The following is a 25697-nucleotide window of genomic DNA, read 5'->3' as shown; positions in this document are numbered from 1 at the left end:
GGATGTGGAGGCTAGAAACAGGTGTAGGAGGCAATGTATATGTTTCTACAGACGATTATGTGCTGGTTGCTATGTTACTAATCAGCTGCAGGGGTTTGTTATCTCTCCATTTGAATGCTCTATAATAGATTTCCTCATTCCTGTTCAAGGAGTGATTCTAGGAATCTATTGTGTAGCAGTCTGAAAAAAGCCAGAACAGATTATAACTAAATAAATGTATTTTTTACCCTTGTTCTAATGATTGAATCCCAGGTGACTCCTAAAAAGCATTGTCTATATACTAAAGGAAGACCCTTATTAATGACTGCAGTTGAGATCATACACACCAGAGCCTTTGCTTAGACTTCAGGGATATGAACCTTTCATTGTTAGAGTTGCTTTTCATGAAAACTGTTCAGATAATAATGCCCACCCTTTCTTTTTTTTTAAAAAAAAAAATCACATTGGGTCTACTTAATTTAAACTAGATTTTAAATTAACCTTTTTAAATCTAATGTAAAACTGATTTTCCCTAAATATAGATCAGCAATATAATAAAAGCAAAGCATCAAGATTCAATTCCCAATCCCTCCATGCAACACGAAGCATGGGAGAGTGGGCAGGGTTGTTGATGTTGTTGTTGTTAGTGATGGGAAATAGCAGTAGCACTTAGACTTATATCTCGCTTTACAGTGCTTTACAGCCCTCACTAAGCAGTTTACAGAGTCAGCATATTGCCCCCAACAATTTGAGTCCTAATTTTACCCACCTCAGAAGGATGGAAGGCTGAATCAACCTTGAACCTGGTGAGATTTGAAGTGCCAAATTGCAAGCAGGCAGCAGGCAGCAGAGGTAGCCTGCAATACTACACTCTAACCACTGCACCACCGTGGCTAACAAAAGCTGAAAAGCAAGCATTGGCCTACTGAAAGAATGCTGGAGAAGGAAGGTCTTGATATTTTGGACCTAAGGGGATTTCTGATTTTTGACACTACTATTTCTACTTTGTATTCCCCAATATGGTTCTTCCCAAGTATTTTCTTCTTATGATATTTGGACAATTCAGATAGAGAAAGGCTGCTTAAATAAAGTAATGATGTTCCTTGACTCTTGACTAGCTCAAATGAGTACTTTCTCAAAGAAGAACTGCATTTATAATTTTCTGCCATTAAGAATTATACTAATTGTGACTTTATTAGTGAGTCATCTCAATTTTTAAAGATATTTTTATCTCATTATTATTATTTTTATAAATAACTCATGGCAGCAAACATGCCTAATACTATTACCTCCTTCTATTTTGCTCAAAAACAAAACAACCCTGCAAGGTGGGTTGGGCTGAGAGAGAGTGACTGGCCCAACGGTGGGATTCAATTTTTTTTACTACCGGTTCTGTGGGCATGGCTTGTTGGGCATGGTGTGGCTTGATGGGCATGGCTTGGTGGGCGTGGCAGGAGAAGGATACTGTAAAATCTCCATTTCCTCCTCCTGCCTGGGGGAAGGTTACTGCAAAATCCCATTCCCTCCCCACCCCACTAACCTGCTTTCTGTTCTCCTGTGCAGGGCAACAAAAGAAGACTCAGCCGATCAGCTGGAACTCAGGAGGTAGAGAATAGATGAGGGTGGGGCCAGTCAGAGGTGGTATTTGCTGGTTCTCTAAACTACTCAAAATTTCCAATACCAGTTCTCCGGAACTGGTCAGGACCTGCAGAATACCTCCTCTGGACTGGCCCCAATGTCATCCAGTTGACTAAAGTTGGACTAGAATTTCCAGTCTTCCAGTTTTTAATCTAATGCCGTACCCACTAGGCCAGAAGTCTCCAAACTTGGCAACTTTAAGACTGGTGGACTTCAACTCCCAGAGTCCTCCAACCAGCTGGCTGGAGAATTCTGGGAGTTGAAGTCCACCAGTCTTAAAGTTGCCAAGTTTGGGAACCCCTGCACTAGACCAAAATATTCTCTTCCTCATATTCAGAAAAGGAAGCCTAACAATAAAAAAGGGTTGATTCAACATTAAAGTTTGCTTTAAAATAAAGTTTTAAAAGGAACCGATCTAAAATGACAGAAAATAACCCTGAATAATGAGGCTCCTGGTTTTACATTTCTCTTTAATTATTGTTGAATAATCCCACTTTTATTCCCTTGAGGAATGTTAAATTGTGTTTTGGTCTTCTTTTTGCTGCTTTATGGTGCAGATTAAAAGAAAGAAATTTCTAAAAGGAAATCTAAACCTGTTCTTCAGGCTGTTTAGGGACCTGCTGAAGTGGAGTTATGAATAGCTCTAATAATGTAAGTACCAGTCAATGCAGATTTTTAACTGTGCTGCTTTGCCCAGTGAATCTCTCCTACTGTTTCAAAGTAAATAGCTTTCTGTCCTACCTCTCAGCATTTGATCAATGCCTTTTTGATGACAGAAAGAGCTCTGGAAAAACAGCAGGAGAAAAGAGGGTTGGTTTTTACACACACACAAACAAATGTATACAGATACACACACACACACACACACACACACACACACACACACACACACAAACCTCTGGGAGAAGGGAAGGACCTGACAGCAAATACACTTAAACACACCTGAATGCAAGTGTGTGAGAAAAAGGACTGCTAGTTGCTGCCATAATCATAAAATTAGATGCTACAAACAGCATTTACCCCCAGCTTACAACAGTAATCCATACAAGTGATTTCTTCTTGATGCATGAGCCATACAGTGTCTTTGTAAAAGGCAAACAACCTCCACGGTTCATTTTCCCCCCACAAGCACTTAAGGGTCATTAATCTGACACTGCAGAAAATGTATCATTCACTTCAGCTTTTTTTCTTGTTGGTGGTTTCTTTTTCCCTTTCTCTCTTCAGATTTGTTTTTCTATTGCAAATGCCAAGCTATTCAGCTTACAGGTTATTGATCAAGCAGAAAGAGCCAGAATATGGATGCTTTAAAAAAATCTGATTGCCACTGCTTTGAAATGGTATAAATAAATTTTATTCCTGCAGTAACATCCAAATTATTTCTCGGTGTTACCTACTGGAGCAAAATGTATATTGACATTGTTACTATTTGAACATTGTGTGTCAGAATAATATTTTTGACTACCTGGGGTGGGTGGGTGGGTGGGAAAAAGAACAATTGTTGCTGCTGTTGATGTTGATGATGATTACAAAACGCAGTATCCTCCCTCATTGCACTAGCTATATTTCTTGGGCTGGCATGCTGATTTTTCTTTCTTTTGGCACATTTCAACCCTGAAATTCTGTGGGGTTTGGGGGAAGTCTGTTTTCTCATATGAAGGAATCTTGCCCTGGCTCCCTTCCCTGAAAAGCTCTTCAGCAAGATTTCAAGCGAAATTTATCAATCAACCCAATCTTAATCCTTCTAATCGGTTTATAGTAAATTTCACAATCCAGGAGAGCAGGAAGGGGAAATCCTGACTTCATTTTCTCTATTTCTGCTATAAAACCTGTGTACTGAACTTTTCTCTCATTCTTCTCAATGTACTAGTTCAAGCCATTGTTCCTTCCCCCCCATTTATTGTACACATAGGCCAGGGGTGTCCAACCTTGGCAATTTTGAGGCTTGTGGACTTCAACTCCCAGAATTTCCCTACGCTGGCTGGGGAATTCTGGGCATCCACAGGTCTTAAAGTTGCCAAGGTTGGAGAGCCCTGACATAAACACTATAATGCATCTTCTGCTTAGCAGCAAAAGACCTGGATCAGCTATTTTAGAAAACAGGAAAATTAAGAGAAGTCTAGAATATATATTGGGATATGAGTCTGCTTTCTTAATAGATATATATGAATGTACCTGGGCTAACATTTAATTTCCAGCCTAAATATAGAGTGGGCTACTTACACAGGGTTTCTTCAAGGATGACTATAATAGATTCCTCTAAACTAGAAAAACACAACTGAGAGACTTGACAGAGAAGGCATGAAATACTGAAATTAACACTCAAATTAGCATTTTTCTTTATCATTATACAACAGCCTATTGTCTGATTTATTGTTTTAATTTTTCCCTACAATTTACCTACAATGGAAATAGCTCCATGTGCATTTCTGAGTCTATGGATGGCTGTTTCCTTTTTCTTGATTTCTCCTTTCATTAGGTTATTTTTTATGTCCTGTTTTCCCTTCTTCCTTTGGCTTCCATCCAAATTTGATATTTATAAAGAATGATTTTCAAAAGATTACAAAATATACTACTTCCTAGAAACAGTAGGGCTGCGGGATTTGTAATGGAATAAGACAACTAACTTACACCCACAAACTTGCACAGGCTACCCCCAATGTGTTTTTATTTTGTATTTTTAACAAGCTGCAGCTGGGTAGAGTATAAATTAAAGAGAAGGCTAACTTTTGTAGGGCAGACAGCATTTGGCCCTTTCATCTTGTTTTTCCCATCAAAACCCATGGCTGCTGCTTTGTTTTTTATTTGGTCTGCAAGAAATACGATGTAGCTATCTGAGGATGGGGGCTGAGCAAGCAGCTGAGGGGGATATTTTTTGATAAAAATAGCCACAGGGAAAAGAGTTCATAGCCCCTCACTCTGATCAATCTTACTATCCATACAGCCTCTCTGTGGTTTTTAAAACTAACATCAGGGACATTAGATTCTGCTTTATAAGCTTTCTGAAGCAGAGTTTAGATTTAATCTTTTTCATTTGTCAAGCCCTATTAGAACATTCAAATACAAACATTTATACAGTGTCTATATACTTGCTGTGTATAGTGCGGTATCATCATATGATAACTATTATGGTAATGTATCAAATTTTTGAATCCAAACACAAATCATTTTAAATACCAGTTTTGCTTCTCCAAAGCGAAGTGACCTTTCCAGAAATGCACTGTAACTCTTTAAATGATGGTTCATGAAATGAGAGGTAACAGACTTGTAAAACATGCTGACAAATGGCATGCTTGTTTAACTTAAAGAATCCAGAGTGAAGAGAGAGACAGCAGGGTTCCCTCAGACATTTTGCCTCTTTCCAAAATATCTGGCCAAGCAGACAGTGAGGCTCTACAATGGTCTGTTGGCAAGGATATCTTTAAATAATCAACCACTTTAGACATGTGAGCTTTTGCCAAGTAGCTGTTTCCCATTTACTGTTTTTGGTGTGATAAGATACGTATACATTCCAGTTTAGCAGAAAAACTCAGGGAGAACAATCTGATGGTAACAAACATCCATTTACTTTGCTTGATTTTTAATGCAAAAAAATTAATAATAATTCCGAAGTATTCCTGAGCATAAAGTAATGTTAAGATGCAACAGGAAATATAACACAAATGACCTTATAGATACTGCTGTATCTCAATATTACTTTTATGTTCTGTTCCATTGTGAAAACAAATGAAATGGTTTAGCTCTTGATCTTCATCAATGTTAAATAGAGAGAAAATATGTGTGTAGGTGCATTTGCTTTATAGGGAGTTCCTGAAGACGTTTAATTCCAGGAGGATTTTTCTGATGGGTTTTCAAGTCTCACTGTTAGCATTTGCTTTTTGTGCCTGTCTTGGTTTTGGGATATGCAAGAATTATTTTCTATTCATTACTCTGTTCATTTCCATTATTAAACTTTCATTAATTAGTTAGAATTACAGTTACTTAATTATTGATCAACTCATTCCACTCATAATTTGCATACATTTTCATTTGCCATTAATTTCATTGAGAGAGGCAATCCATCTTCTACATTTAATGCCAATGGTTTCCATTAAAACATTAGATGAGTTATTGGATATATTGGTATTAATCCCAGTGTATTGATATTACTGTTCTCATGGGGCCCCTTTCTATAACCTCTAGAGCAGGGGTGTCAAATTTGAGCCGTCACACTGCCATCACATGATGTATTGTGACTTTTTCCTTCTTCACTAAAATGGGAGTGGGCGTGGCCAGCATGTGATGCATCTAGCCTGCACTTCGTGAATTTGACACCCCTGCTCTAGAGGCTTATGTGTCACTCTTAAAGAAATGAGAAGCAACTTGAAAGAAAAAGAACTGATTTGATTTTTTTCCTCCCTCCATTCCCCCTCATTTTGGCCATAGAAATAAATGCAGCAATTGAGAATTGTTTTGTATTTTATTATTGATTGGTTGGTTGGTTTAGCTTGCGGATCATATCAGTCGTAGTGGTGGCAAATTCTTTATTTTTGTAGCAATGGTTAAAACAATGCACAAAACAATATTGATAATCAATGTCTTAATATTATGTAGGAAAAAATCCTATATAAATAATTTCCCTATGCAGTTGGTCCATTTCCATGTCAGTCTTTGAACGCTTCCTACAATAAACAGGTCTTGATGGTTTTTCTGATTTTTAAACAGGTTGCAGCTAGCATGTATTTGCATGAAATATGAATAATTACCTTTAGCTTTATTATGAACATTCACAAAATTGAATTATATAGTTCCAGGAAAATACTGGATAGACAAATGTTGGATAAAAATTCCAGTAACAAAATAAATGAAAAAGGTATAATTTCCTTCAGAAGACTGAAGTCTGTTTGTTTGTTTGTTTATGAATTCAATCTATACACCCACCCATCTCAACCTTCTTACTCTAGTTCATATTTTTTATATCATACAAAGAGCATGAAACAAAGCAGAGGTAATATTCAGCAGGTTCTGACCAGGTAGTGGAAATTTTGAAATTTTGAGTGGTTTGGAGAACTAGCAAATACCAACTCTGACTGGTCCCGCCCCCCTCTGCCTCCCGAGTCCCAGCTGATCGGCTGGGTCTTCTTTTGTTGCCCTGCACAGGAGAACGGAGCTGGAAAGCAGGTTAGTGGGGTAGGGAGAGAATGGGATTTTGCAGTAACCCTCCCCTGCTATGCCCACCAAGCCACGCCCACAGAACCAGTAGTAAAAAATTTGAATCCCACCACTGAACCAAAGATATCATAAAAGTGTTAAAATGTACCTAAGGCCCATAAAACCTGTCCATACAGTCAAAATTTAATACCTAAGTAACAACGTGGACCCAACTTCTGAAAGAAGAGATAGGTTTTCAAGGTTTTCCAGAGTTCTAAGCAGAATTAAAATACCCAAATCTTATGGGAGACGCTGTTCCATAGTGAAGGTATTGCAATATTGAGAGTTTGTTTCCTGGTCCTACTAGATAGCATTGTTTTGCAGAGAGTAGTGAAAGTAACATCATCCTGTGACATGAAGGGTTTTATGGGTGACCACTAGTACCTTAAATTATATTGGGAAATCTATTGGGAGCCAATACAGCTTGCATAACAGCGGTGTTATGTGGGCATACTGCCTGCACTGCTGCATTTTTGATGAGTTGCAGTTTTGAACAGTTTTCAAAAGCAGCACTATGTAAAGCATATTTCAAGTGTCCAATGGTTTGAGTGTCAGAACAATTCACAAAGGTTCTTTCCCCCCTTTTATCTGTGATTTTTCCCTATAAAGATATATTCCCATTATTTTTCCTTTTTTCAGATTTCTTAATAAACAAATCTAGATTTTATCTTTCTTCCTTTAAGAAATGAAGAAAAATGTGCTGTGCTAACTTCTCCAAATTCTGTAATTTTCCTTGTAAGGGAACTGTTGAAGTAGTCTAACCATTTTGCCTGTCTATATATACTGTATTTTCTGCATTTTTCTGCATTTTGAAGGCCAACACTATGCTCAATATTTGGTTGGTTGAAGCTAACAGGGTGAGTTTCACACATCACTTTGGATGTGTAGGAGGAAAATTGGATTTCTTTTTAAAACTGTCATATGGCTGCTTTAGGGTTTATTTGATTATGACAATGTTAATGTGTTTTATCCTTAAAAGGGTAAGACAGTGAACTGTCAGTTTTCATCAAATACTTAGGGACCTTTCAAGGCCTTAGAAAGAGATGGAAAATTGTATATCTTTTTCGGTATGAATTCCATTAAAATGTAGTAATTTCCCTTTTAAAGTAATTTCAGAAATCCAGTGTAAGATTCCCCCAATAGCAGTGCTAAATTACATAATATAAAATGTCTTCCCCCCACCCCCACCCCATGCAGTCCTGCACTGATAACATATGAATTAGGACTAAATGGTCCTCTGGATTTGAAGTGCAAAACATGATTTGGAGTCTGTGTGACTATAGAAGCACCTTCTGCTGGCAACTCCTGAAAGCAGTTGCCTCCTCTCCTGGGTTCACATGCTTGACCTCTGTGGCTGCCCTATGAGCCCTGGAAAAGACTTGCTTTGAGGTGTCCTCAGCAGGTGCTGCATGGATGAAATCACATTTTGCCCTTCCAATCCAAAATGTTATACTGTGCTAATATTAATGCCACATGTTAGTCATTAAAAACAAAGGTACTTAAATCATCTCTCAGTTACTTATTATTTTCATCATCCTCATCACTGCAGCACTTCCTGCTTTAGTTGACACATTTGGTAAAAAAGGAGAGAAGTTTTCCAAAAAGGAAAAACTAGACTGCATGTGTAAGACTTGTGAATTCACTCACCAATGCTGAGATTTTGGCCTAAAGAACTTGCAAAGGGCAGGCATAATAGGGTTCTGTTCCATTTGTGTGTTTTGTGGCCAGTAGTCAGATGGTGTCCCGTGATTTTATTCCCCTTGAGTTTATTCAGGTACAAATCAAAAGCTAATGCCTATTGGAGAAGAAGATCATTGTTATGTATTCATTTCATTTTTTAAAATGAATGATGCTTCTTCTCTTCAACCACATTAATTGCTCTCCTGTGTTGGGAAATTGTTGGGAGGTATGCTTTTTCAATTGCTGCTGTTCCTTGACTCTTGCCCCACTCCAAAGCAGCATATAGATTTGCCCAGTGCTGAATATAAAATCCAGCCGTGAGACTCTTTTTAAATGGAGGTGAGTAAAGGTGACCTGAACAGGATTTTATTCATTCCAGTATGCGCACTGAATGATGAAAAGTGCATATAACAGGAAGAAGGACATATTGCAAAAATGCAATATGAATTGCAGAAGATTTGTTGTGTATATACATGAGTATATGTGTGGGTGTTTAATATATTATTAAAGCTATTCAGAAGTTTATCCCTAATACTTCATACACAGTATTCATAATATATCTTTAAATAGTAAAATTGTATTTTTTATTTGATTTAAATAATTATGGTTTGACCCAAAGTTGAATAAATTACCAATGTACAGAAAGGAGGAAGAGCAGCATAACTAGTCAGTTCCACTTCAAAGTATGGATACAAATGTAAGTGCTAGTATATAGTGAGCAACAATTTATTTTAGACTGTCTTATCAACAGAGACATCAAACAAAAGATGTACTTGACACCAAAAGTCTTGTTAGCTGAGGATGTAGAAGTTTAAAGAATAAAATATAAAGAACTGTGTCTGGATGGGTGAATGTTAGCTGCACCAAATAGAAAAAAAAGAGCACATTTTCAACCAAGGAACACTGAACCACGCCTACATACATGTATACTTATCTGAATCATAAATGGTCACCTCTTATTTTAAGCAGCATCTACACTTTCTCTGTGAAGGCATTCAAAATTAGGAGGAATTAGTAGTACTTTTTCTGGCTAGCTCATTTTATTAAAAGCTGTAAGCATTTATAAACTACAGCTCACTTCATCAAGAATTAGATGAAAGGTTATGCTGTTTAATAAAATGCGTGAGTCTGAAAAGGAGCATCCAGATTCCTTCTGAGATTCATCTATGATAGATTAACCCATCTCTCCTCATACAATATCTCTGATTACCTGACTAGGTAACATCATCAATTCAATAGTTGGGTAACCAGGAGCTATGGTGGTACAGTTGTTAGAATGCAGTATTGCAGGCTAATTCAGCTCACTGCCAGGAGTTCGATCCTGACTGGCTCAAGATTGACTCAGCTTTCCATCTTCTCGAGGTTGGTAATATGAGGATCTAGATTGTTGGGAGTAATATGCTGACTCTATAACCCCTTAGAGAGTGCTGTAAAGTACTATGAAAAAGTACATAAGTCCAAGTGCTATTGCTATTGAAATGTCTGCAGGCAAGCAGGCAAGCTCAGAGATCACCAAGGGCTGTACCCTTTTCTGTTTCTCAAAAGAACAAGAAATTAACAAATGTTTTAAATTGCATATCACAAATAAGTTTTCTGATACATAATAGATGAACTTGAAGGATTTAGATATTTATTTATCAAATGTATATTGCTGCACATGCCACATAAAGTAACTCTGGGCAGCAGAATAATAATTGTTCTCTTTAAGTGTACCACATCTTGCTGTCAAATGTATCCTCAAATACTTAACCTTATTTGTGATCTGGATCTTCAAAACCTCCGCCAATTCTTACTTTCGTTTTTCTAGCATATTCTTTGTCAAAATCTTTGTTTCATCTTTATTTATTTTCAAACCTGCTACCTTTTCATATTCCTCTATCTTTTCTATCAACTTAAGTGCTGTTTCTAATGGATCCTCTAAGATAAAAACCAGGTCATCTGCAAATGCTTGTAATTTATATTCTTTCTTTTTAATTTTCATTCCTTTTATTTCTTTTCTCTAAAATTTCTATTTAGTACTTCTAATGTAAACACAAACACAGAGGTGACAGCGGGCTTGTCTTTTCCCTTTCTTTATACCACTAAAATCTGTCAGTTCCCCATTTATCATTACCTTTGTTGTTTGTTTATGATATATAGCTTCTATGGCTTGAATAAATTTCTTACCAAAGCCCATCTGCTTCAACTGTAATAACATAAATCACCAATTCACATTATCAAAGGCTTTCTGTGCATCTAAAAATATCAAAGCCATTTGTTTTTCAGGATGTGCCTTGTAATATTCCAAAGTGTCCAGGATTATTCTCATGTTGTCTTTAATTTGTCTCTTTGGCAGAAATCCATTTTGATCAGGATAAATAAAGTTATTCAAATATCTTTTAAGTCTTTATGCCATTATTGAAGCAAAAATTTTATAGTCTGAATTTAGCAGGGAAATAGGTCTATAGTTCTTAATTTGTTATGGGTCGGCATCCTCCTTTGGCACAAGTGTAATATATGCTTCTGACCACGATTTGGGTGTCCTCATCTTTAGCGTAACTTCATTCATAACTTCTAGCAATGGAAGATTCAACGATTCCTATAAAGTCTTGTAAAATTCCACTGGCAATCCATCTGGGCCTGGTGCCTTTCCATTATTTTGTATTTTTTTTTAATGCTCAAGTTAACTCCATCATTATTATATTCCCTTCGAGCATCATTTCAGTGTCTTTGGATATCTGGGGTAAATTCGCTTTTTGCAGGTATTGTTTAATTCTTTCCTCCTCTATATTCTCTTGTTCATACAATTTTCCATAGTAGTCCTGTATGATTTTTTTCTTCTCTCTATTTCCATAGGAAATTTGCCCTTGATCAATTACATTATTTTTCTTGACTCTCTCTCTTTTTTCAATGTATATGCTAACCATCTACCTGGCTTATTTGCATCTTCAAAATAATTCTGTTTAGCACCACTAATCTTTTTGTGCTAATTCCTCCTTTTCCATTAGCCCCATTTTATGTTTAACTGTGTCCATTTTTATTTTAATGTCCTTTTTTGTGGAAGTTTCTGTAATTCTTTTTGAAGTCCCTTAATAATCATCCTCTAATGTTTTTAAAGCTTGTCTTTTCTTCGTATTTCTTTTCCTTGTATAGTCTATTATCAAACCTTTGGTGTAAGCCTTCATTGTATCCCAAAGATTTTGTATTGATGTGTTGTCCTCTGTTCTGTTTTCTTTAAAAAAGAAAGCCAATTATTTCTCCATTTTCTGTACAAAGTCCTTTTCTTTTAATATAGTATTATTTAAAGTCCATCTAAAACTTCTCCTTTGTCCTTTCCATTTAATTGTTATTGGATTGAATGGGTATATATTCCTGTCAAAACTACCTCACAATAACAATAGCACATAACTGATCAACAGAGTTGGAAGAGACCTTGGAAATCTTCTAGTCCAGCCTCCTGCTCAGACATGAAATCCTATATCATTTCAAACAAATGTTTGTCTAATCTCTTTTTAAAAACCTCCAGTATTGGAGAACCTTCAACTTCTGGAGCCAAGTCTTTCCACTGATTAATTGTTCTAACTGTTAGGAAATTTCTCCTCATATTTAGGTTTGATCTACTCTTGATACATTTCCATCTGTTTCTTTTCAGATGCTTTGGAGAACTTTTGAGAACTTAGGCTTATACAGTAAATCACCCCATAGTGTTTTACAGTACTCTTTCAGCAATTTACAATGTCAGCATATTGCCCACAACAATCTGGCTCCTCATTTTACCAACCTTGGAAGGATGGAAGGATGAGTCAACCTTGGTCTTCATCAGGATTGAACTACAGGCTCTGGGCAGAGTTAGCCTGCAATACTGCATTCTAACCACTGCACTACCAGGGATTCTTACTTAAACTTCTTACAAGGCTGACATCAGTCATGAAAGTCTAAAAATACATTCCCCCCCAATTGCCTTTCAGCCCAAGAAATTAGGAAATGTTCCTTCTTGAGATCTGTCTGTCTATCTATCTATCTATCTATCTATCTATCTATCTATCTATCTATCTATCTATCTGGTAACAGATAATCAGAATTGGAAGGGACCTTGTAGGTCTTCTAGTCCAAACCCCTGCTCAAGCAGGAGACTCTACGCCATTTCTGACAGATGGGAATCCAATCTCTTCTTGAAAGTCTCAAGTGATGGTGCTCCCACAACTTCCGAGGGCAAGCTGTTCCATTGGTTGATTGTTCTCACTGTCAGAAAGTTTCTCCTTATTTCCAAGTTAAATCTCTCCTTGTTCAGTTTCCATCCATTATTCCTTATCTGGCCTACAGGAGCTTTAGAAAATAGCTTGACTCTTTCCTCTCTGTGGCAGCCGTCAAATATTAGAAGACCGCTATCATGTCTCCCCTGGTCATTCTCTTCCCTAGACTAGCCAAGCCCAGTTCCTATAACCATTCTTCATATGCCTTAGTCTCCAGTCCCTTAATCATCCTGGTTGCTCTTCTCTGCACTTATTCTAGAGTCTCAACATCTTTTTTATAGTGTGGTGACCAAAACTGGATGCAGTACTCTAGGTGTGATCTTACTAAGGTTTTATAGAGTGGTATTAGTACCTCACTTGATCTTGATTGTATCCTTCTGTTAATGCAATTTAGGATTGCATGAGCTCTTTTGGCTGCTGCTGCATACTGCTGGTTGTCCACTAAGACTCTAAGATCCCTCTCATAGTTACTTCTATCTATCTATCTATCTATCTATCTATCTATCTATCTATCTATCATCTATCTATCATCTATCTATCTATCTATTTCTATCTGCCTACCTATTATCTGTCAATGCAAGTGATAGGATGCATATAGTTCTATGCTTTGAAGGGAAAACATACATTTTGCAGGTAGCAAGGGACAGTTACAATAGGATTATCCGCTCTGCATAATACTGTAATTGGCCTTTGTGAACACAAATGTCTATGATTTTGCTTTTATTAGTTTTTTTTGAAAAACAATGATAGGCACATGCGAGCTTACAATGAAGAATCTATATAAGATTAAGGAAGGTGCTACTGAAGATTCCACACAACAGTTTCAATACAATATTTAATCAGTACTCCCCTGTTAAATACAGATGTGAGTTCTGGTTCTGCTAAAGTGCATAATTTGTAGGTCCAGCCAAGAAGCAGAAGTGTCTACAATGCACTTGGGGTCATAATCTGCAATCATTGCACAAATTTAAAAATTAATGCAAACATATTTTGTATAGTATGTGACTAAGTTCTGTGAAGGTGGTATGAGAAGGGGTGGATTTTATTTGCAATTTGAAAAATCTACTCCGTGATTAACTCTCTTGAAAATGAGATCAGAAATAGGAGCATCTGTCCTTGCTATGGATAGGAATATGGCCTCTCTCATGGGTGTGACCCACATTTCAGCTGCCTTACCTCGTATCTCTGTGACCACACCGCACACACACCAAGAAGGGGAAATATGCCCCTATAACCTGGATTGATTTCATCTTCTGTGTATGTGTATTATCCACCCCAACACACATCATAATTCAATAAGCCCAGCTGTTCAGTATTATTTACATTATACTGCCATCCAAGCTGACCCAAAGAGCAAAAGAAAATAACAGGGCATATTTGCAGCTTAATAAAAACATTGCAGTAGGGAGCCCTTCCTGAACCATTACACTTAGTTGCTTGGAATCGCCTTTGCTGATTTAACAAACTGGCTTGGACAAATGTTTAACATGCTTGCTGTAATGACATTCAGATGTTTCCCTCTCCCCCCTCCCCTCTTTTCATTCTCTTCCCTTTAGCATTTGTGTCCTTGCCCAGTTGAGTGGGAATAAATAAATAAGGAAATGAACTGCAATGAAAGGTGATGGGCTGGTGTGAAGGGTGGGGCTGGGGAACCAAGAAGGGGGCTGACTGCTCCTGACAGATGGGGGGTGGGGAGTCAATATGATGTATCTGAGACAGGCCAGGCTTTGCACTGTAGAATAAATTACATGATTCGCTGAATGCCTGGGCTTCACACAGACATACACAAAATTGGAAAGATAAAAGCTTGCATTGGCTTCAGATGATATTTACTGCTTGATGGATTTACTAGCAGCCCCAGCACAGTCATACTGTATTGAATTATTGGCCTCTATTTAGCTGTGTGTCCATCGAAGCTTGAGTGTCCATTTAAGCGTAAGTGAGCTGGAGCTCTGCCAAAGCTTTCTGAAGCTGGGGAAGCAGAGGAAGAGGCATGCTAATGGCAAGCTGCTTGAATTACAAGGAACTGAAAGGAGAGACAACAGAGCAAGCTGTGCTGTTTGCTTATCAATATTAATCTTGGAATAAATATTAATGAAGGCCACCCAGCACATCAGGATTTCTTTCTTTAAAAATCATTTTTATCTTTGCATTGTTCACCCCCTACCCCGAGAGAGAGAGAGAGAGAGAGAGAGAGAGAGATTGAGAACGAGAGCTAGCTGGAAGTCATGATGTGTGATTTGTCCCTTCAGTTCTCCCTCCAAAGTGAGAGAAGCCATTAGCTTTATAGTGATCCATTGTCTCACCAGCAGGATTTCTCAAGGCAGAAAAGGCACATGAAATTCGAGGAAGTATACAGCAACCTATAATACGTGATGAAAATAGCACTGCCTTACACAAAGAGATGTTGATATAGATTCATGACCTTGTTTTTCTGAAGTAGTTTAGTTATGAAATACCGTTTTAGTCACATTGAACCCTAAGAGACAGAGTCATGTTTTAGAAGGCTGTCCAGAATAACAAACAGAGAAAAGGGATATCATAGAAAACAGAGAAATCTAGCAGGGTTTTAAAGGGCTCGGATTTTTTAGGCTTTAAATATCATACATTGGGATGAGATTTCTGCATAAATGGTTTGTTTTTACAATAACTGAGAGAAGCTATTTTAAAAGAAGATTTGAATAGAATGGAAATATAATTCACCCTGTGGAATACTTGATTAAAAGAGCAGCTCCCTAAATATTGCTGCAGTATATATTTTTTTAATGATGGCGAGGATAAAAGGTTGCAACAATTTTCTAAAAATATTTCAATTAAGTTAGATCTGTGTACTGATTCTTTAAGCATGTGATGCCTCAGAATTTATTATGAAACATACACTCAGTTTAAAGTAACATGGCTGTAATAGTCTTTCAAAATAGATGGTGATTTTCTTCCTTATAGCTGAGATTGTCTCTTTATTAAATTACTTCTAGCCATGCTTTTTCATTATTGTCACATTTACATTCTAATCTAATCCTAGAGGTTTATGGAAATAGACATATAGTTACATGTATTTAGTTAAAATGAAAAAACACATTCTATAATTTTCAAATTATCATAAGGAAATTCAAATTCAATATTGGTATTAATGCTAAATGTTAAAAAAGTTAAAGTATTGCCATAAATATCTCTTAAACATGATAGCATTTAACGTTACTCCAGCTCTATCTAAAAATAAATGTCACTTTGTGAGTTTCTCTATTCCTGGCCCTCCATTACTCCATGTTATTCAATACTTCTTCTATTGGCTGTAGGAAATGTGCAAAAAAAAAAAAAAAAGGTAGTCAGTTGCTGTACAAACCTTGCATTCAGTCTTCCTTCACTACATGTTCTCAGGAAGGGGGGGGAATCAGTTTAAAGCCAGAAACTACATACTGTGTGGAGTGATTAACAAAGCAATCCCTTATTACAGGTGAAGAAGATAGGGAGTTATGACAATGAACTTCACATCTGGGCTGAAGGAGGAGATTGAATAAAATGGAAGTTCCAACCAGTGAAGTATCCCTGCCCTGAATCTCCAGAGGAAATGCTGCAGATCTGTCTTGGTAATGTTCATCATCTGAAGCAGATGATGGCTGAGCCAACAATTGACTTACTTTCCCAAACTGTGCATAAGCGTCACACCAAAATGGGGAATAAACCCCCCTGTATGGAAGGGGCCTTTCAGACTATTTCAGCTGCAGTTAGTACCATGGTGTAGTTAGTGGATTGCTACTCCAAGACTGTTTTCAGATCCAAAGCAATCATTCAAATGAAACTATTACAAAAAGTTAGTATTATTTGAAAAAGCACAGAGTAGAATGTGAATCATGCCTACTCATTTATTGCCTTGGTTTCCTTGCACATAACCTGTTCATTTAGAGATCGTAGAGAAAGTTTTTCATCTCAAAATTTGCACAGGTATTTTATTCATTAAAATATGTGTATTCACATACATACAGTCAAAGTTTGATACGTCAATGTTTACTGTGACCATCTTCTCTGAGTCAGTCTGCCCATTCTGTAAGATCTGGAAGAGAGTTCTTGCTGAATGTCCTACCATGAAGGGAACCCATCATACCCAGGCATCTCTATATGGCCAGCATGATTTTAAAACTTCAATACATATTAGACGTAACAAAAAAGTTAAAAGCATATAAGAAAGACAGTAAACAAGCAAAGAATGGCAACCAAGGATCAACACCTTCAACTACATTTTAAAAAAGTATTAAAACTGTGGCTCCTCAAAGAATATTTGGAAAGTAATTTCCCCTAAATGGAGTTGCCTCTGATTGATATAATTATGATAATTGATTTTCATTTTTAATCCTATGATATTAATACTGTTTATTTCTCATGGTACCTGGCAATGGAACAGTATATAAGTTGTAGAAGTAAATAGTTAAAATAATGTACAAATGCATCCTGACTTTAAAGGAGTCTGGCAGCATTGTAGCATAGTTGCAGATGACAGAGCCACAACTTACCTAAGGGGCCAAGGTTGAACAGGAAAAGAAAATGGGGAGATCGTTTAGGTGGAAATAAGTTTGAGCAAAGACAAATAGTTCTCAAAAATAAAAGATTATTGTGGTAGACAGAATGTCCAGTAGTTTTGAACCAGAATTATATACCAACACAATAAGTGGTTTCAATAACAATTTAGAAAACAATCTGGTATGACTCACAGGCCACACAGTTTGACACAGAGCCGAATCTGAAGCAAGAGTGTGAAACCTGAAACTTTGTGCTTCCCACGGAGTCCTGTGGAAAATCCACAAACAGCTGTAAAGTTTAAAAGTTATAATTACATATCCCAGATACAGTAGCTTTCTGAGAGAATGAAACCTGTTAGATCTTAAAAACCATTGCAAGAGTTTTGGTGGTCAGGGTTTTAAGCAGTAATACTTATAAAAATCCACCAAAGGGGAAAAAAAAAAATATGTGGAGAAGAACTAGAAGTACCATGTTTCCCTGAAAATAAGACCCTGTCTTACATTTTTTTGCCACCAAAAAAGGCACCAGGTCTTATTTTGGGGGGATGTCAGCCACTGACTAACCTCACTTACATGTGCCACCCCCAGACTCATTTTCACTGTCAGAGGCCTTCCGGAACTTCTGCGGCTGGCAAGGCTTTCCTGAAGGCCTCTGCAGCTGATAACAGAGCTCCGGATCGATCCAGAGCTTTGTTATCAGCTACAGAGGCCTCCAGGAAAGCCTTGCCAGCCTTGCTGGCTGCAGAAGAAATGGGCTGGTGAGGCAGGTGTTAGGGTGTGCAAGGCCTAGCTACAACTGTCCAAAAGTAAGTGGTAGGGCAGGTTCACCATCCCATCCCCACCCTAGCTTAATTTTTACCCGTGCACTCTGGAGTGGGCAGTATCTTAATTAGGGCTTATTATGGGAGTAGGGCTTATATTGGGCACACGTGTAAAAAATCAAGCTAGGACTTACTTTCAGAGTAAGTCGTATTTTCAGGGAAATAGGGTAGTAGACCACTACATATATCTTGACCAATGGATCTCAATGGAAGGTGATACAATAAAGGAAATTGAATAGTGTGTTACATGTGGGTTGGCAGGCATTTGGCAAGCTAAGCTTAATTTTCAAGAACAACCTTTCCCTATGCCTGAAAAGTTTTGATCAGTGTGTGCTACCTACTCTAACATATGCCGGTGAAACATGGACACTAACCTCACAATTGATACAAAAGCTATGAAAGGTGCAAAGAGCCATGGAAAGATAAATGCTTGGCATTACAAGACAAGATAGAAAGACCTGCACATGGATTAGAGAACAAACAAAAGTATACGATGTCATCAGGAGACTAAAAAAATGGAAATGGAAATGGGCTGGTCACAAGCAAGAAGAACTGATGTCAGGTAGACCAAGGCAGTCATAGAAAGGATCCTGCTTGATCCAAAGTGTCCACAAAAGAGACCTAAAACAAGATGAAACAATGATATGAGCAAGTATTGAGGAGCCAATTGGCAAAAGAAAGCTCAGGACTATATAGGTTGAAAACATGTGGAAAAGGCCTGAAATGGATAGATAATAGCTAAAATGAGGACAATGATAACTTGTAAAAAGAGCTGTGGTTTTTATTTGTAAATGATTTAAAGCAGGGATCCCCAACCTTTTCGACGCCGTGCCCGGTTCCGACATCAGCTGGGCGCGCTGCCCGGTACCGGCGTCAACTGGGCGCCGCCATCTTTTATGACGAAACGGCGCTTCCGGTGGCGTCACGAGCGCTGTTTCGTCATAAAAAGATGGCGGCGCCAGCGCTTCTGGTGAGCTTTTTCGGGTAGAAATGGCTTTCTACCCGGAAAAGCTCACCGAGCGCTGGCGCCGCCATCTTTATTATGTAAGAACAGCGCTTCCGGTGAGCTTTCTACCTGAAAAGCTCACCAGAAGCGCTTTTTACCAAAAAAGATGGCGGCGCCCAGCAACCAGCGGCCCGGTAAGGGTTGTTCCGCGCCCGTACCGGTCCGCGGACGCGGTTGGGGACCCCTGATTTAAAGCATATACTTTTCATTTTCCTAAGCCACACTGAATGAAGAGGAATTGTCTTGGGCCTTATATAAAATATATAACATATTTAATGCATATAAATCATATAATAATCTTAAAAGTTTACAAACTTGTGAGGCCTCATTATTAGTTGTCCAAGGCCACATGGGCCCATAGGCCACAGGTTGGACATGCCTGCTCTAAAGTGATATATGCAAGCAAAATTCTTCTTCTATATAGATGAATTTAGCTTGTACAGGACAGCCTCCATACTTTTGGAAGTGGCACAATCAGGTTTTGTAAAACTCCCCTGCGTCATTTGGTTGGTAAATTATATTAAAGCAGAAGCCATTTTAGCTGATTCTTACCAGATTTCAGAAAATGATTTTTAAAGCTAGATGCCATAAAAATTTAATTGAACATGGGAATGAAACTATTTTTCCTTCCCTTCTGTTTCCTTCCCTTCCCATGGTTGGATAAGCTGTGGAGTCAGTGAAATATACCATGCAGGTTGCTTAATGGAGTATAGAATGGAAACACAAGGAGTTTGACAGTAGACTGTCAAGATAAAAGAATAGGAAGGGTATTAAAAAAAGGAAAATTCCAAAATGTATTTGAATTTAGGCAGAGGAGGATAGATTCGCTTCTCCTAACGTGTAATTCAGTGGTCTCCAAGTGAACTACAACTAAATAATGTTCATGTTGGTATTCAGGGGTGGGATTCAAAATTTTTAACAACTGGTTCTGTGGGCATGGCTTAGGTGGTGGGTGTGGCTTGGTGGTCATGTGACTGGGTGGACATGGCTTGGTTGTCATGTTATTGGCTGGGCGTGGCCAACTCAATATTACTCACATCAAGGCATGCATCTCCTCGCCTGGCCTCTCATGACTGTGGGGATGCTGCAACAGTCGTAAGTGTGAAAAATGGTCATAACTCACTTTTTTCAGTGCCATTGTAACTTTGAATGGTCACTCCACACAAGCAAAGTACTAGCAAAGGAGGGGGAAAAAACTCCAGAGACGTTCCTGAGATAGGAAATCTAGTGCTGCCAAGAATGTAATAGGGGTTAACAGAGAGGCAGTTTCTGTAAGCAACACCAGAATGTTTCCTTCCTGCCTTCCTTACAGGATTAGCCCAGTAATTTCTTCTAACAACCGGTTCTCCAAACTGCTTAGAATGTTAACAACCTGTTCTAGCAAATAGGTGCGAACTGGTAGAATCTCATCCCTGCTGGTATTTCTTCAAAATATATTTTTCCCCAAGTGTCATGGGCAATAAACCTGATATTCAACATTATCTCACTAGCCTTTTTAACACCATTGTTGGATATATTAAGAGTACAATTTCATTATTACACAAATTGAGGTAAGTAAAGAAAGAGCACACAATTCTATTAAAAGAGGGACTTTCTAGTTTTAAATCTCAAATCGTATTGTAGGATTATTTATTATTTTCCTCTGCATATTGACCCTGGGATGGGGGCACTCAGTTGCAGATTTTTTGTTAGCATTGTCATAAAAAACTGACCAAGTTTTATCTCTTTCCCAAAACCTGCTTGAGGAGCATGGTCTCTGTTTTGTTATAATATTTGTTTAGGCAGATTTCCATAAAAAGAGAGAGACAGAGAGGAAGTGAGATAAAGATTTATTCTGTTTTCTTTTTTCAAAATCCACTGCAAAGGGATTTTATTCCTAGTATATGAGTAGGGGGTTCAGTTCTAATGAAATAAATGATAGAAGATAAGCAAAATCAGACTGTATTAAGAGAGAAAAAGATAGAGAATTTAAAAAAAACTGATTTAAATATTAAAATGCAAATAGTCAGTGTTGATAAAGATAAATGACAAAAGGAGAATTCATTGTTGCAGATAGTGGTGTTTATTTATTTATTTTTTTATTTTATTTTATTTATTTATTTGATTTGCCAATTGTTTACAAGATAATAAGTATAAATGTATACATAGTTGTGAATACATGAAATGGTTACATATAAGAAAAATAAAAGAATAGGAGAAACAATAGGACAGGGACGGTAGGCACGTTGGTGCGCTTATGCACGCCCCTACAGACCTCTTAGGAAAGGGGTGAGGTCAATAGTAGACAGTCTAAGGTTAAAGTTTTTGGGGTTTGGGGAAGAAACTACAGAGTCGGGTAGAGTATTCCAGACATTGACCACTCTATTGCTGAAGTCGTATTTCCTGCAATCAAGTTTGGTGCGGTTTACTTTGAGTTTGTATCTATTGTGTGCTCTTGTGTTGTTATGGTTGAAGCTGAAGTATTCATTGACAGGTAGGACATTGCAATGTATGATTTTGTATACCATGCTTAAGTCAGACCGAAGACGGCGTAATTCAAGGTTTTCTAGTTCTAGAATTTCAAGTCTGGTGGCATAAGGTATTCTACAGCAGTAGAGGAGTGGAGAACTCTTCTTGTGAAATATTTCTGGACTTTCTCAATTGTGCTAATATCAGATACGTAGTGTGGATTCCAGACTGATGAACTGTATTCGAGTATTGGTCTAGCAAATGTTTTGTATGCTCTGGTTAGTAGTGTGATATTACCAGAGAAAAAGCTTGGCTATGTAGTTGCAGTGTGCTCTAGCACTTAGATCATTATAGGTGAGTATTCCAAGGTCCTTTACAGAGCTTGGGTCATCAACAAGATCTTGACTATTCAGCTTGTATTTTATTTTCTGATTTTTTTTGCCAATATGTAAGACAGAGCATTTATTTGTTGAGATTTGAAGTTGCCATTTGTTTGACCATTCGGATACATAGTCAAGATCTTTTTGTAGGGTAGCAGTATTGTCTGTGGTATTGAACAGCTTTACATCATCAGCGAAGAGAACGCAATTGCTCTTAATATGATCACAGAGGTCGTTTATGTAGAGTATGAAGAGAGTTGGTCCTAGAACACTGCCTTGGGGAACACCACTATTGACAGGTACTGGATTTGATAGGACGCTCCCGATTTTGACCATTTGTTGTCTGTTTGACAGGAATGCTTCTATCCAGTTATTCAGTTGTCCAGAGATACCATAGGATTTTATTTTTAGGAGTAGTTTGTCGTGTACCACTGAATCAAAGGCTTTACAGAAGTCTATGTAGATTGCGTCTATTGTTTTGCCCTGGTCGAGTTGTGTCGTCCATATGTTTTTGCAGTGTAAGAGTTGCAGATTACAGGATAGTTTTTTCCTGAAACCAAATTGTTTATTGGAGAGTAGGTTATTTGTCTCTAAGTTTTGGCCTGCTATAAAGACTTCCATGAGATACTTGTAGTATTACAGATAACAAGATGTTTCTAAATGCAATTAATATCTTTGCACATTCACATTTCAATTAAAAGGAAATATCTAAGTTTAGTTTACAAAACTACACTCATATTTTGCCCAGAGAAAGTTGAACCATTAGCACCAAGCAGAAAAATAAATTACATCACAGCTTCCTAGCTAATATTTTTAAGTTATTTCTGCAGAAGTAGAAGACTTTAAATAGAAATTTCCTGTGTTTATAGTTTTCTGGGTTTTCTCCAGATCTTGGAAATTTCAAACTCTGATCAGAAACTAATATTCTGTTTTTTTTCATTCCATTTTTCCTATTTTCCATCCAAATAGGACTAAAACATTCTACAGTATATTGAGAAAAGAGAGGTTGTAGTTTCTGATTCTATGTAAATGACAAAGTGCATCTCTCATGAGGATATTGATTTTGACTGACAAGAGGAAATGTGTCTTCTGTGCCTGAATTTCCAACTTATATCATATAAGCATATGGAATCTGAAGAGCGTATAGTCAACCTATATAAGATGATATTATATGATAGAGATAACACAGATTTATCAGATTTGTTTAATGTTGTATATGGTAACATGTCATGTTCATTTGGTTCTTTTCTTGTCCCCCCCCCCCCCCCCCCGCCCCATGTTGGTAAAGAAAGTGCTAAGTTGCTTTCATTTTTGTGGATAGGCCATTTCTGGTCTACCACAAAAATTTGTCTAGTTTTTAAAAAGGCACCTTTTTACATTTTCTGGTCACTTGGGCTAGAATGGAAAACTTGCCAGAAGTCTTATCTGTTTCACCCAGCTTTAACAAACAAAAAGTCAGAATTTTAGAATTTCACTACTGAACCTGTCAAAAAAACCACCTAAACCCCAAAGTCTAAACTTTCTTGGCAGGCAGCATGTTACAAAGTGGTGATTGAAGACAGAGTGCAGGGATAGGGAAGGAGCATATCAATCAGAGCATGAACCAGCAATTTGGAATGAGATATTTGTATATTATAAGATGAAATGAAACACTATAGGATGATCAGACTTCCCTACCTGAGCTAAAGAAGAGGAAAAACTACTTTTGTTGTGGAAAAAGAACACTTGAGGTAGAGATCTTCTTCCCAGCAGTTGGAATGGAACATCATCTGTCCTGCCCTCCCAGAATGATAAGTGACCTGTCCTTATTAGGACAAGCAAGAAGTATGGATTAGCTTTGACACTGTGTGTCTCCTATCAACAACAATCAAGAATATAATAATCTGGCTATTAGATCAGGGGTGTCAAACTCTTAACAACACTTTGTCATCACATGATGTATTACAACTTCCCCCCCCCCCTTTGCTAAACTGGGGATGGGCGAGGCCAGTGCGTGATGCATCTGGTCCACGTGCCACGAGTTTGACACCCCTACATTAGGGGATATGTTTCCAGGAAGTATCCTTACCATTCAGCCAGATCTTTATTATACATTTGCATAGCCATCTCCTAGAGTTTGGTTGAATTTGCCTAACAGAAGTTCTTGACAGATTGTACCTCCATATTAACCCATCCAATGAAGACATAGAAAGATGGTATATTTTAGCTTTAAAGAACTCTGGGGAAGAATCAGTTGCCTTGAGTGGAAAGTATTGATTCCTTTAATCACATGAACTGTTAAAATGTATTTGGGACAGGCCCCCTTCCACATATCAAAACCAGGGTTATTGTCTCTATAATCCCACCATAGAATGTGTTGGTATTATTTCAAGTATTTTTACTCCATTACTTAAAGATCAGATATATAAAGTATGGAACTGAAGTAGTTAGGCAAAATGGATGCCTGTTCTTTACTTTTTTGTACTGCCTTAAAGAAGTTTCCTCAGCCTGAAACACAAAGTCACCTGGTCCTTTTCCTTCAGCCCTAGGAAGAAAGCAATGGAAAACCACTTCTGATATCTCCTCAAGAAAACTGCAGGAGTCACCAGAAGTCTAAAACAAACCTGAAGCCATGCTACACCATACATACACAAACGCTTCATGAATGGACCCATTTGAAAAATCATGAATGCATGTTTTGTCTTTAAATTTAAAAAGCAAATATGTTTGTGTGTCTCTGAAACAGTTTTCTTCCCAGTATGCAGTTTGGTTTATAAAGTAACTTCCAGCATTCTAGATTTAAATTATAATGTATAAATTATCACATGTATCTGTTATAAATAAGTAGTGGTATCTAAGGTTGTGATTCTTTATTCATGGCAAGTCCCATCCATAAAGCATCAGATTGCATTGCAAGTTTTTCCTGTAAAGTCAAATGCCAGCCATATAAATAGGTGCATGTGCAAAGCAAAGCAAAATAAAAGAAATATCTCATTGTCTCTCACTGCATCCCATGTGTCTGACTGATTACCTTCCAAAGTAAATCAAACATCTCATTGAACTTGTTTCTACTTATCATGATCTCACTGGGAAATGAAAGGATTTTCTTCAATAGCCTGTTAGAACTCTGTCATTATACTGAGTGAGGTAATTTGCTAAAACAGCTGCCTCTAATGAGCAAACCTTCCCATCTGGCAGAATCCAAACAGACACAAACAACCTCATGTCAAGTTTTCTTTAAGAGAAAGAGAGAGTGTGTGTGAGTGATGGAAAAAGGGTGAAGATAAAATCTCAGCAATTTAAGAGGGGGTTCTTTGAATTAAAGAAGACATGTTTTTTTTTTTTTGCTTCTCTCAGGAGGCCTCAACTGTGGTCTTTTTTCCCTTCTCTTCTCCACACGAATTGGCCGCAACTGCTAGAGTGCTGATATTATTGCTTTTTTAAAAGATGGATTATAGCTTAACTCATAACATGTTTTTAATATAAACACCCCACCAAGAAGTGAGACAAAATTAACAGTTGTTGGAACTTGTTGGCTTTGGAAAGACAGTTTTTGTATGGAATTTGTTTTCATAGTGTGATTTAAAAAAAATCCCTTTTGGGAAAACCTTGCATTTTTGCTGCTAAGGGACTTGAATTGCATGTACTTATGACTCATTTTGTTAGTGTTGTGTTCACAAATCTCTGTACTTCTTGGCCAAGTTGTTGATGGGTGAAGGATAGAAAATAATTTAACATCCGACAGAAAGTGAAATTCCATAGACAATGGCTGATTTTAATATGAAGATAAACTGCTGATTTTAATTGAAGTCTACATTATTCATTTTAAGTTA

The 25697-nt window shown here is 37.5% G+C and overlaps 1 long non-coding RNA gene across 1 annotated transcript; it reads left to right on the top strand.

The window, feature by feature from the left end:
- The first annotated feature begins 2174 nt into the window (after window positions 1–2174).
- On the top strand, window positions 2175–24872 carry LOC148132504 (uncharacterized). The gene is made up of 3 exons (XR_015747355.1): window positions 2175–2268; window positions 16171–16303; window positions 24408–24872. It is a non-coding gene; the product is annotated as an uncharacterized LOC148132504 (long non-coding RNA).
- Window positions 24873–25697: the final 825 nt, after the last annotated feature.

Source organism: Notechis scutatus, chromosome 2 (assembly GCF_049901735.1).
Source record: "Notechis scutatus isolate UNSWTSFEM ecotype Mainland chromosome 2, rNotScu1.2, whole genome shotgun sequence".
Lineage (NCBI taxonomy): Eukaryota > Metazoa > Chordata > Lepidosauria > Squamata > Elapidae > Notechis > Notechis scutatus.
This window is presented reverse-complemented; position numbering and strand designations above follow the sequence as displayed.